The sequence below is a fragment of the Pteronotus mesoamericanus genome, unplaced genomic scaffold, assembly GCF_021234165.1.
Source record: "Pteronotus mesoamericanus isolate MK-2021 breed Mesoamerican mustached bat unplaced genomic scaffold, CSHL_Meso_final scaffold_128, whole genome shotgun sequence".
In the NCBI taxonomy this organism is placed as follows: domain Eukaryota; kingdom Metazoa; phylum Chordata; class Mammalia; order Chiroptera; family Mormoopidae; genus Pteronotus; species Pteronotus mesoamericanus.
The window spans coordinates 1799339-1812392 of record NW_026555305.1 but is presented as its reverse complement, the minus strand read 5'-3'; positions in this window follow the sequence as shown (position 1 = coordinate 1812392).

The following is a 13054-nucleotide window of genomic DNA, read 5'->3' as shown; positions in this document are numbered from 1 at the left end:
GTACTCCTGTCCGTGTTTTGTACTTGGACAGCTCTCACCTAAATGCCTGATGATTTGATCTATTATTATTTATAACCATTTTATTGTCATAAAATTCACCAAGCTTGGGAGTTGGGGAGGGGATGTACAATTCACCCGAGTAACACCTTTCAAAGCCTCAATTTAGCGAAATAATCTGTGTAAATGTGTTTATTTCCATTCCAGTTCATAGTAAAGGCTCACTGAAAATGGTATTGATTAATATTGCTCATTAGGAGTATTATTTCTACTCCATGGCCACTGTATACCCTAAATTCTCAGCCAGCATCAATCCTAAGATGCGCATTGTCGAGTTAACAACATCTTCCAGGAGAGAAAAAAGAAACAGGACTGTATTAACAATGCATGGGAATATAGCAAAGTATGTCTGTCTCACCTTCCGAAAGCCACACATTGATGTTTTTTCCTCCTCTCTTTAAAACAGATAGTAAACAGTCAACACATTACTAGCATGGATCTGAAGTTTGCACTGCACAACCCGTGTGCACAAAACACCACACATCTGTGCTCCCCTGAGTCACATCATCGACAGGCGATGATGCCTGCAGTGTCCTGGTAGTGGGAGGGGACAGCTTCAACCCCCTCCTTCCTGTGCCCCCTCCAGGCTGGTCAAATTGAGAGTCTATAGGTAAAATCTGGAATCATCAGATGAAAGAGAATGAATGGACAAGCTGCAAGGAACAAGAAAGGCCCTGGGTGGCTTCTGTGCCAGCTGAGGTGTCACATGAGAAATGACTTTCTGATTTAAATGATGGGCCATCCAGCCCCGGATGGGTAGCTCGGTTGGTTATAATGTTGTCCTGATACACCAAGGTTGTGTGTTCCATCCCCGGTCAGGGCACATGCAAGAAGCAACCAATGAATGCATGAATGAGTGGAACAACAAACTGATGTTTCTTTCTCTCTCTCTCTCTCTCTAAAAATCAATAAATGAAAACAATTATTTTAGAAAAAATCATGAGTCATTCAGACTCTCTCTTCAGACAGCCGAACCGATGTAGGGATGTTTCCCAGACACAGGATGGGGTTGCCGGAGAGATGGCTAATTCATCAACAAAACCTGCCCTTCCCTTCCAAGGGGTGGAATTAATAACTCCTGGAATGCGGCTCCCACCCAGGGGCTGCACTAACCATCTGAGCGTGGCCTCGTGCTTGTTTCTCACTAGCTATGAGCCAGAAACGTGACCGTGTGGGCACCTTGATCTCAGACTTCCAGCCACTGAAACCGTGAACATTAAATCTCTGTTGTCTATAATCCCCCCAGTCGGTGGTATTTTGTTATATCAGCCACAACAGACTAAGACATGGGTGTATGTGTTCTAGAAGTTTCCCCTGCACTAGGCAGTAAAAACAATGGCAAGGCTCACCTTTGGAAGTTCATCAGCACCTGGACGGGATCAAAAGCCACAAGACTGGGTAAGACCACGAGGGGAGAGAGAAAGAATGGAATACAAGTATGGAGAGAGAAGCTGCTCTATCTATGGTCCTCTGTGGACTTCCCTGAGACTTTTCCCTCTGGAATTGAGAAAACAGTATCCATCTCTCTGGGGTATGACTCGGGAGCAATGGCGGCCTCTTGGTCACCGTGTAGAGAAAGACAGGCTGCAGGAGGAGAAAATGAAGCTGCACAGGCAGACAAGAGGTGGACAGAGAGAATGCCTGGCTGAGTTCCGGTGCCCCAACACCCCAAACCCCACTGAGGTGTGGGCGTCAGCCCATCCCTTAAGTGGGTCTCTGAAGATCCCCAATCTCCCACAGCACTGTGCACCCAAAGCCCTGTTCAGTGTTGAGATGGGGGAGTGCAGATAGGTTGGACGAGGCAACAGGTAAACCTCCACTGTGGCTGCGTTCCCTGACACCCCAGCTGCAGGGCCCAAGGAACAGCTCCCACTCTGAACCCCTCACAGCCCTCTCATAGGTTCCTCCCATGACATCTTCTCCGCTGAGTGACAGCAACAGCAGTGGGCCGATTAGTGATGGAGTGTTTGCAGCTGTCGAAATACTATTGCCAAGAAGTCCCCTCACTCCAGTGCACACATCACACTTTTCACATGAAGTCTGGGATGCTCCAGCTACGTGTGAATTCCAGACACATGATTAGTAATTTTTCTTCGTATGAAACTGTCCCAGTGCCCATCCAAAATCATTGTTTGTCGCTGGTTTGAGATACAGGTGGGACTGTGCATTTTTATTTGCTAAATATGGCTCCCCAGGGTAGCAAACACGGTGGGTGCTACTGCAACCCCATCCGCCCCCTTTTCTTCCGCAGTTTCCCCACATTTCCATGACTCCTACTTTACGTGGGAGGGAAGGGGTCATTCCACCCCCGGATTTTAAAATCTGAGAGTAACACCTGTCTAAGGGCCACGCCAGTCAAAGTAAAATGAGTCCAGAGCCCTCATCTGGGTCACAATTCATGCTGACAGAGGTGTTTTGAGAGGGTTCTGGCAAATAAGCTCCCCCCTCTCTCTTTATGAATGGGGGGATATGCGATGTGATATGTTAGATCAGGGGCAGTCACTTTGCCACCATGAAGGATACCAGCCTGAGGAAAGAGCCCCTTCGTGACATTTTCGAGCGACTGAATCTAATTGACCCTGGAGTTGTCCCCTGCTCAGGACATTCCTACCGACCGATAAATCCTCCCTCGTGTTCAAGCAAGTTGGAGACAAGCTTCCCAGGACTGAGTACATCCCAATTAATATGTCTAAGAACTGCTGTGCGTTCCAATTCGTGGAGCAGGAAACTGGTGATGGCAGAGGGGGGCGTACAGGCTCAAAGCCACATGATTGTCTTTTTAATTCTATGTTTGACACCAAAGGTTGTGTCACATTGTTTGGGGAAGCTCCCTCCTAAGGAGACACCCAAGACTTTCACAGGTTCAAAGCGCCTTCAAACTCACAATGTTGCTTGAAGCAGGCAGGGGAGATCTTGCCTGAGTTTCAGACAAAAAAAAACCGAGACTCAGAGAGGTGGAGTAATATGCACATGGCCACGCAGCAAGTGGTGGAGCTGGGATTTGAATGCAGCTGGCTAAGCCCCTCCCCAGCTCCAGGGCCACTGCGGGGGGGCTTTGTCCTAGCCTCCCCGTCTTTGGTCTCTCCCCTCATCTGCCCCAGGAAGAGCTTTCTAAACCCGCATCCACAGCACTCCTCACGCCGGCCTCCGAGACCCTTCGTCCAACCCACTAACACCTCAGGGTCCCCCACGCAGACCCCCGAGGGAACACTAGACTATGGCCGTCGGGAGGTACTAGAGAGTTTCCCCAATGGGCTCCGTCTCGTTGAGGTATTCCCTGCCAAGTCACCAAGTTTGGGTTCTTGTAAAAGAATTTAGATCAGAACCCTGGCAAAAGTGGAGGCAGACATATCGAGACTCTGCAAGGACAACAGCAATGAGCTGGGGTTCCAAGGTGCATGCGGAGAGAGACTTGGAATATATGGGGTCAGAGGGCGGAGACTGCGGTCGGGAGCCAATAGGGGGTTGAGTTTAGTTAATTTATAAAAAAACTGGTTTTTTTTTTTTGGTGGCTGATATCGGCAGAGTAAAACATCTGGGATTCTGTAGCACGTACTACAGGATGCAGGAAGGGACTTTCCTGACCAGATATTGAGTCTGTCTCTGGGGTTGGTGGCTTGGCTTTAGATCTGAAAAACCACCTTCCAAGAACGCGGGCTAGTTCCTGGACTGTTGATTTACAGGTTCCTATTGATACTGCCATGGTTCGGGCAGGGCTGGACTCCAGGGAGCGATTTTGGAGACTGTTTTATCCTACCCGTCTCACCACCTCTCTTGTGTCCTCTCATTCCCGCCCATTCTTCAGGGCGGCACCCGCTTGGGCGCCTCCCCTGTGTTCCCACCACCCCTGTGCCACCCCCGTTATAATAACTGGCACCCCTTGTTCTGAACCTACCGCAAACAAGGGCAGCGGAGACACAAAGCCGCATCCACCGGACCCTGAAACTCTTGCCACTGTTAGAGGCTCTCTTGAAGGTCCCACGCGCACCGTTCAGACACCCGCAGGAGGCCACGCGCATCCTTACCTGTGCTCCAGGCCAACCGGCTACAGACTGGAGGTTCCAACAAGCCCCCATCGGATTCGATTAATCTGCTAGAATGGCTCACAGAGCTCAAGACGGTCCGTTTGGCCACTAGACTACCGGGTTCTTGCAAAGGATTTTAAAGGATAGGAACCACCGGCCCCGTGGATAGATATCCAGGGCAAAATCCCGATCAAAGGGACTTGCAGTTTGAGCCCAGCACGGTGGCAGCTGGAAGTATTCATTTTCCAAAAAATGCGAGGGCTCTCAGACAAAAGAGACCGAGGCGTCGTTCTGGGTTTTATGGGAGCTTCCTTACGCGTGCCTGACTGGCTCAGTCATCGGCCACACTCTCCTGGAGGTCAAGGTCAGAAGAGGTAGGACTCCAGGCCCTCCCAAAAGTCACGCCGTGGTCACTCTCCACACTTCAGAAGTCGCGAGGATCTGGGGAGCCATGAGCCAGGAGCGGTGGAGGAAGCCCAAGCCACCGTCTGAGGAGTGAATAATAACTTGAGCCACTGAAATTTCGCCAGACTCTTCATGAGTTACATCACCTCATTTCATCCCCCTGGGAATCCCGCGAAGGAGGGCTCGACAGGGAAGATAAACCGGTAGAAATGTGGATACACACACACACACACACACACACAGAAATGGGAGTGCTCTTGTCTTAGTCTGTTCGAGCAGCTGTGACAGAATATCGCCGCCTGGGCGGCCTATCGACAACAGATTTCTTGCTCACAATCTGGTGGAGGCCTCTTCTAGTCCGTGGCCAGCTTCTCGCTGTGTCCTCGCCTCGGAGAAGGGGCGAGGGTTCTCTGGTGTCTTTTACAAGGACACAAATCTATTCATGAAAGCTCCACCCTCATGACCTGACCACATCCCCAAGGGCCCCGCCTCCTGACACCATCACCTGGCGCATTAATATTTCAACATAGGAATTTAGCAGAGAAGGGGCATTGCCTAGCCAGGTAGCTCAGTTAGTTAGAGCATCGTCCCCATACGCCAAGGTTGTGAGTTTGATCCCCAGTCAGGGTACATACAAGAGTCAATCAACGAAGGCATCAGCCAGTAAGTGGAACAAGTCAATCTCTCTCTCTCTCTCTGTCAAAAATCATTACGTTTTTAAAAATTTTATTTTAAAAATGAATTTGGGGAGACATAATCATTCAGAACACTGCAACTCCCTTGGGAAGGAAATACAAAAGCACAGACACGCATTTCTTCTTTATGCCTGAAATGTTTGTCTCCCCAGGACGCCTCTCTAACTACATCTGTTAAAGAATAAAAATCCCCAAACGAGCCTGAATTGGCTACTGACTGCACTTTCTGTTCCCTAAAACTCCTCATGCCTGACGAGAGGGTCACCAAAAACAAAGTGAATTGAGATAAAACAAACCAAAAAAAACAAAAACAAAAACAAAAAACAACACCCCCTCCAATACCTCCTTAACTCTAAAGCCAAGTTAATAGCTTTCCATTAATTTTAAAACTATATTACGATCCTATTTAATAAGCAATTGTACGGCAGCCCTTAACGGGGCGGCACGTTTCAGGAGAAACCTGCTCCGGCAATTACAAAAAGTTCTGAGACCACTAACGAGAGCGCGGAAGTGGTATCGCCTGGTGTAAATAAACTGTAAAACCCGTTGCTTTGCTCTCCGGGCGGTGGTGGCTTGTTCGGGGAGCTACAAAACATTCAGCCTGAGTGCAGAGAGCTTGCGAGGGGCCAGGGGACACTTCTCTCTCTCCTTGCCAGAAGGGTTCGTTTTTAAAACACGCGCTTATTTATCTCAGGCGTTTTTTTCCTGACATTTTCATGGCACCTAAGATGCGCTGGGTGACTGGTGCCACAGCTGAGCTCACATCTCCCCGGCCCCTAAAAGGGGTCACAGGAGGGCGGGCGAAGGGCAGCCCTGAACTCAGACAACCCCGCTGGGGTTCTCCTTCTCATGCTCTCTCTCTACCTCCCTCTAATCTTTGTCTGTATCCATGACTATGGATCTGTGTGTCTATGTCTATGGCTATCTCTCTATCTTTGTCTCTATGTGTAAGTCTACTGTCTCTGCTGCCGTCTCTCTCTCTCTCTCTCTCTCTCTCTCTCTCCAGGCTGCCTTTGAACCCCCAGGAGCCTCTGTAGAAAGGCACTAACCCTCCCACGAGGTCTTCACATCCTAGGATCAGTGGCACTGGGAAAAGACCACTTCAACTGCACCCTGCACTTCGTGTTTATCAGCTTTGATCAGGATTCTCTCTCTCTTCCTCACCTAAGGATATGTGTATGGATTTGAGAGGGAGAGGAAGGGAAAGAGAAAGAGAAAGATCAACGTGAGAGAGAAACATTGATTGGCTGCCTGATGTAGGTGCCCCAACCAGGAATCAAACTCACAGCCTTTTGGTATATGGGACAATGCTCCAACCAACTGGCCCACCCAGCCAGGGCAGGATTCTCTCTTGAAGAAAGACACTAAACGTTCCTTGTAAGACATAGTCGACCTCCTTTATCGGCAGACTTCATGTCTGCAAATTGACCTACTTGCTGGAATTTGTAAAATACCCACGCCGCCGACGCCCAGACCCCTGAGCCGATCAGTCTCTGACTCCTTCCTGTCGTAGCCTCTGCACACTGTCTCTGGGTCCTGGGAAGGGGGCCCCTGGCCCTGGGAAGGCCGACCGCTGGGGCTGGCCCAGGGTCCTCCAAGAGCGAGCGAGACAGCGAGCAGGCGGCCGAGGCTGCCGCTGGTCACCAAACTTGCCTCTGGCCCCACCTCTGCTTCCCTTGGGGAAGGTGCACCAGCTTCGCTGAGCCTCTCGTCCCGTCTTGTAAACCCGGCTGAGCCTTTGATCTCTGGGCAGCCCATCATTAAGCAATTCATTCACAATTTAATTATTCATTCTCAAGTGTTTCCTGGGGCAGGGAGAAGATGAGTCAGGCTCAAACCCAGGCCCCCAGGAGCCCTCCCTGGGGGCTGTGGACTGGCAGGGCCCGCCCTGCCTCTCTTCCAGAGCTGTCCCCTCCTGCATTCACCTGCTCAGTCGGCATCCGTTTATCCACAAAACAGTGCCTGAGCCTCCGGGTGCGGGGCAGAGACCCAGAGGTGACTCCTGCCAGCCTCCCTCCGGTACCTGCCGGTTCTGGAGCCTCACACAAAGAGAAACGTTAATTATTATTTTGGGTAATAATTATAGCGGTGCTACAAAGGAGCGGGCTGGCTTGGGTAGGGTGTGCGCTGCCAAAGGAATTCTCGTCCCCCCCCCCGTCGCCCCCAGGCCTGGGATTTGGGGTGAGAACCACTTTTTCTCAGTCTTTATTTACTCAGCAGCCCCCCTGCCCCCGGAAGCTGGCAACACGTGGATCTCTGTTGTTGAGTTGTTCACCCGGATGGTAGGCCAGCCAGACACACCACATAAATAGTACAGGTATGAGATGGTAAGAGGTGAGGCACTGGGGAAGCTCAGATGAGGTGCTTTTCAGGTTTATTGGAGGGGGGGGATCTGGGAAGTCTTCATGGAAGAGGCGGCCTTTGACCTCCAAGGGATGTACCATGCTAGCTGGTGAGGAAGAGGAGGGAGGACAGCCAGGGGGTCGCCCCTTCATTCCACTCCCCACCGAGGTTGATGGCGCACTGTAATGCTGCAGAGAGCATGCTGGTGCGGAAACACTGCGCACATCGGCGGGGCGATGTTACGGGAATGGCTACTTAATGTGCAGGGCCCAGAGCAGATGAAAAAAATGCAGAGCCCCACAGTAAAAAAAAAAAAAAAAAAAAAAAAGTTAAGATGGCAGGATGGCCTGGCCGGGTAGCCCAGCTGGTTAGAACGTTGTCCCGGACATGTACGGTTGTGGGTCCGATCCTCGGTGGGGGCCACAGGCAAGACTCAACCCATGAATAGGTGGAACAACAAATCGACGTCTCTCCCTCCGACCCAAATCAATAAATAAAAATTTCAAGAAAACAGAATGTTCGGATGGCCACAGAGAGCATTAAAGTCTGCTTGGGGCTCTGGGCGGCTGTCCAGGCTGCAGCCCATAAAAGGGGCCCTGGATATATGTGTGTGACTTTCGTGGCTTCTGGGTTCAAGAACAGAACAGCTCCAGGAGACTTACTATTTCCCGTAAAGGAAGTCGGGAGGTAAGGCGTGGGCTCATTCCGCAGGCCCCCCCCCCCCGCCCCGTCCCGTTGCTCCTCCCTCCCCTCAGAGCATCCCGGTGGCTGCCACAGTTCGAAGCATCACCCACAGACAGAGCCTTGTGGGACACCTCTCATTTAAGAGCTGGGGAAGCCTCTCCCGTGAATCTGCCTTCACAGTCATTGGCCAGAACGGGTCCCACCCGAGCCTCAAGCCTCGGCCAGTCACTGGCAAGAATGGGAGCGTCATGCTCTGCGGAAGCCAAGGAGCACAGCCCGTTTTGGGGGGCGGCGTGGGGGGGGCAGCCACCGTTCCCCTGGGATTCGAAGGGCCTGTGATCTCCACATCGGAGGAACACACTGATCACCTGGTTTGCCCAGAGTGCCCCAGCTGGGGTGGGCGTGTTTGGTGGCAGCCTCGCACACGCTCTCGTGCAGCGAGCACCCTAAACGCCTGATGGACCCGGATTCTGTATCCCCGGGGCCTGCCCAGCGTCTGTCTCATAGGACGTGCCCCGTACACGTGCACTGGAAGGCGCTGAGCAGAAGACATTCTGTGGGCAAATCAGCTGCTTTCACTCCATGGCGGGGCGTGGGGATTCGACTTCGCATCCGTTGGGCTTACTGTGATCAGTTCTCAGCTGTAGGTCAACTACAGAATAACAAACGTTAGTTCCTGATTCAGTGGCCCTGCGGTGCGGGGCTGAGAATTTGCATCTCCAATGGTCTTCCCAGGGCCTCTCTGGGAGCCTGACTCAGAGGCACGTGTGCCACGTGGCAGGGCACAGCGATGGTGCCCGGGGGTGGTGTTGGGCTGAGCCCTGCTGAACTGCGCCCGCTCCCTACAGGCACCCAGCCCAGCGGGAAGCGGGAGCTGCACCCTCCTCCCCACCCGCCTGGCTCAGCCTTGAGGCGCTTCCCAGGACCGCCCTTTTCTTATTTGCACAAAAGGCACCATGGGAGCTGGGAATTCTGGGTAGGAAGCGGTGCGGTTATGTGGGGCCTTGCAGGCCAGGGTCAGGGATTTGCACGGGAGGGTTTTAAGCAAAAGAGTGACATGACTGTAGGTAAGTTTTAAGAAGAGCCGTCCGATGGATGGACTAATACAATGTGGCCCATCCATGCAATAGAATATAATTCAGCTGTAAAAAAGACAGAAATTTTGCCCTGGCCAGGTGGCTCAGTTGGTTGGAGTGTCGTCCTATACACCAAACGCTTGTGGGTTCGATTCCCGGTCAGGGCACAGACGTACATTGTGGGTTCACCCCCGCCCCCGGTCAGGACACGTAGTGGAGGCACCCGATTGATGTCTTTCTCTCACATCGACCTTTCTCTCTCCCTTCCTTTCTCTCTAAAATCAATAAACATATCCTCATGTGACGATTCGAAAAAAGAAATTCTTAACACATGCTGCAACACGGATGCAACGGCAGGATGTCACGCTACATGAAATGACAGTCGCCAAAGGACAAATACGATGCAACCTCCCTGAGTGTCACTGGACAGGGACCGGCCTGGAGCGTGTGCGTTCTTGACTTTGTGCAGGAAAGATTTCACAACACGCGTCCAGGTGCTTTTGAGAGCATGTTTATTAAAGCTGGGGACAGTGACACTAAAGATGGACTTAGGGTAGAAGTAACAGGAGGGAGCCCAGGCGCGGCTCTGCTTTGGCCTCTAGAGAAGCTACAGGAAAGGAGTGAGCCAAGGCGGGGCTGCTGTTTGCTCACTGGGAAGCCAGAGAGAAATGGGGCCTTGCGGACAGGATCAGGGCTGCCCACTTCTCCTCTGGCTGCACGCCTCGTGGGAACCCTTCGGGGTTAGGAGAAGGAGAGTAAAAAGTTCCTGCCTGGGGGCGGGGCGGAGGCAAGGGTGTGCTCTAGGGTGAGGCAGCCCGCACTGGACACTCGGTCTTGGGTCTCTCTGGCTGAGGACTTTTTATCTCTTCTGCAGGTGAGAACCTTAGGGGAGGGTTTCAACAGAATGTTCATCGGCTTCCCCGGGGTGTTTTTAATATGCTGATGCATCACAATGAGCGTATAGCAGGTTTGGGGGTTTTTCTCTGGCCAGCTTCACTGCTTTGCTTTTTATCTTGGGTCTGTCTGACTCTAATCAAGTTTTTGTTATTTGTTACCCTGACGTGATATGCCTTTGGGTTTCTCTGGCACGAATGGCATTAATTGGGTCTCTGTGCGCTATCTCCCCGACCAGGGTGACTTAAGCTATGTATTCTCCGGTTTGGGAGGAGAGCTATAAACCATTTGTTCTCAAGTGTCCCTTGTTAGGGAAGATAAGGTCTTTGCAATTCGCTGGCTGGCTGTAAATCGCTCAAATTGTTTGGCCTTGTATAATGATCTTGTCTGTTTTCCCATTCCATTTGCTTTGGAATTTCTCCGAGCTTCTTACTATCCTGCCTCAATAGGAAGTCCCTAGGCTCCTCAAATTCCTGGGCAGAAAGTGGAGCGGTGGGTGCCAGGGGCCGGGGCAGGGGAGGAACGGGGACTCAGTGTTTGGTGGGGACATTGACACTTGTCAGTTTGGGCCCATGAGAAGAGCTCTGTGGCTGGACGGTGGTGATGGGTGTCACACGATGTGAACACCATGGAACTGGGCCCTTGAAGATGGTTAAAACGGTAAACTTTGTTATGCGCATTTTACAAGAACAAGGTCCCTCTGGCTGCTAGAGGGACTGGGGTGCAGGGGTGGGAGGTGGCCGGAGCGGGAGCAGGACAATGGATCCGTGCGTTGGCTCAGGTGAGACTCACGGGGACTGAGACCCGGTGATAAGGTGGCCGGCAGCAGACGCGTGCTGCCTGTTTTGCAGATGGAGTCAACAGGATCCGTGCATAGGTGTGATGGGTGTGTGGTGGGGGGGACAAGACAATGAGGGGTGACCCCTCCCTGTTTGGCCTGGACATTTGGGTGAATGATGGACCCATTTCTAAGACGGAGGAGCAGTGGGGGGAAAGGATATTTCTTCACTGAGGGTGATGGGGAATGAAATACTCTCTTTGACTGTGATGCCTATTAGAAAATCCAAGTGGATTCTGTGTATTTATCTGACAAAATCCAAAACATGACATCAAAAAGACAGATATACCCGCATGTTCACTGCAGTGTTATTTACAATAGCTAAGATTTGGAAACAGCCTAAGTGCCCATCAATAAATGAGCAGATAAAAAAGCCATGGGACAGCGCTGGCTGGGTAGCTCAGTTGGTTAAAGCGCTGTCCGAACACACCAAGGGCGCAGGTTTGATTCCCAATCAGGGCACATACAAAAGTCAACGAACGAATGCATACATAAGTGGAACAACAAGAAAAAAAATTGGTGTTTCTTTCCTCTCTCCCTCTAAAATCAATTTTTAAAAACCTGTAGTACACATATACAATAATACCCGGCCATAAAAAAGAATGAAATCTTACCATTTGTGACAACATGGATGGTATTATGCTAAGTAAAATAAGTCAGAGAAAGACAGACACCATGGTTTCACTTCTGTGTGGAATCTAGAGAACAAAGTAAATGAACAAAACAAACTCACAGATGCAGAGAACAGACAGCCAGTTGACGCAGCGAGTTAGGGGCGATGGGTGAAAAAAGTGAAGGGATTAAGAAATACAAATGAGCAGAATAGTCACAGGGATGTAAAGTACAGCGTAGGGAATAGAGCCAATATTGTAATAACTATGGATAGGGCCAGGTGGGTGTTGGGAATATCAGAACACTTCGTGAAGCGCTATATGATTGTCTAACCAATACGCTGTACATCTGAAACGAATACGAAACAGTACTGAATGTCAACTGTCAAAAACAAAACAAAAATCCAGCAGTCTAAGTGGAGAGTCAAGCGGGCACTGGGATCAGAGCGGGGACAAGACCGAGGCTCCCTGGAGCAGAAAGTGGACCGGAGGGCAGGCGGGACAGAGAGATGGCAGGAAGTGAGGCTCCAGCGAGGGGCTGGCTGCCACCCATCCTGCGGCTGAAAGGCGGGGCTCTCCGCCAACCGCTGGCGAAGCCCGAGTTACTGTCCACTTAAGCAGTGCTTGTTCCCGCCGTTATCCCACGTCGTCCAGCAGCCGTGGGTCCGTCTCGCCCACGCCGCCCAGAGCAGAACACGTGGTGCAGACGCGGCGATGACTTCTCCGGGGTCCACGCCGCCTGGGACCCGCCAGACATCTCTCAGACTTCTTCTCGTTTCTGAGACGGGGAAACTGAGGCAGTCCCCCTGTCTGAAGGGGGCACATCAGGGACGTGTGGCACGTATTACCCTCGCCCGATTTCACAGAGGAGAAACTGAGGCCTGGGGGCCAGATACACGCAGACAGAGCCGAGCTAGGGCGCCTGGGTCACGTCCGGACCCCGCACGGACCTGGGACCTTGTTCCGCCGGGTGGAGGATGGGTGAGAAGCGACCCGTTGTCAAGGAGACGCACACCTCACACAATGATTGGCGCAGAACTCCAGTCCGGGTCCCTTCCTCTTCGTCCGCCACCTCCCCAGGTCAGGCGCCCCATGTCTCGAGTGCCTGTCAGCGTCGAGCCTTCTCCGGTCTCCACGACAACGCCGCCATAGTCACTCTTCCTCCCTCCCAGGCTCCCGTTCTCACGTCTGCGCATGCTTGGGAAGCCCTCTCTGCCTTCTGGGGAATGTAGTCCAAAGTCTGGCGCGCTAGGCAAGGCCGTGTTTGCGATGACCAATAGGCCGCAGGCAGTGCTCGCTGCATCTTGGGAAGTGTAGTTCTTGCTGGCGGAGCCATTCGCAGACGGGCGTGCGCTAGTCGTCAAGGCGAGAGCCAATGGAAAGCCGCCATTGCCGCGAGGCTTCCTGGGAAATGTAGTGCTGGTGA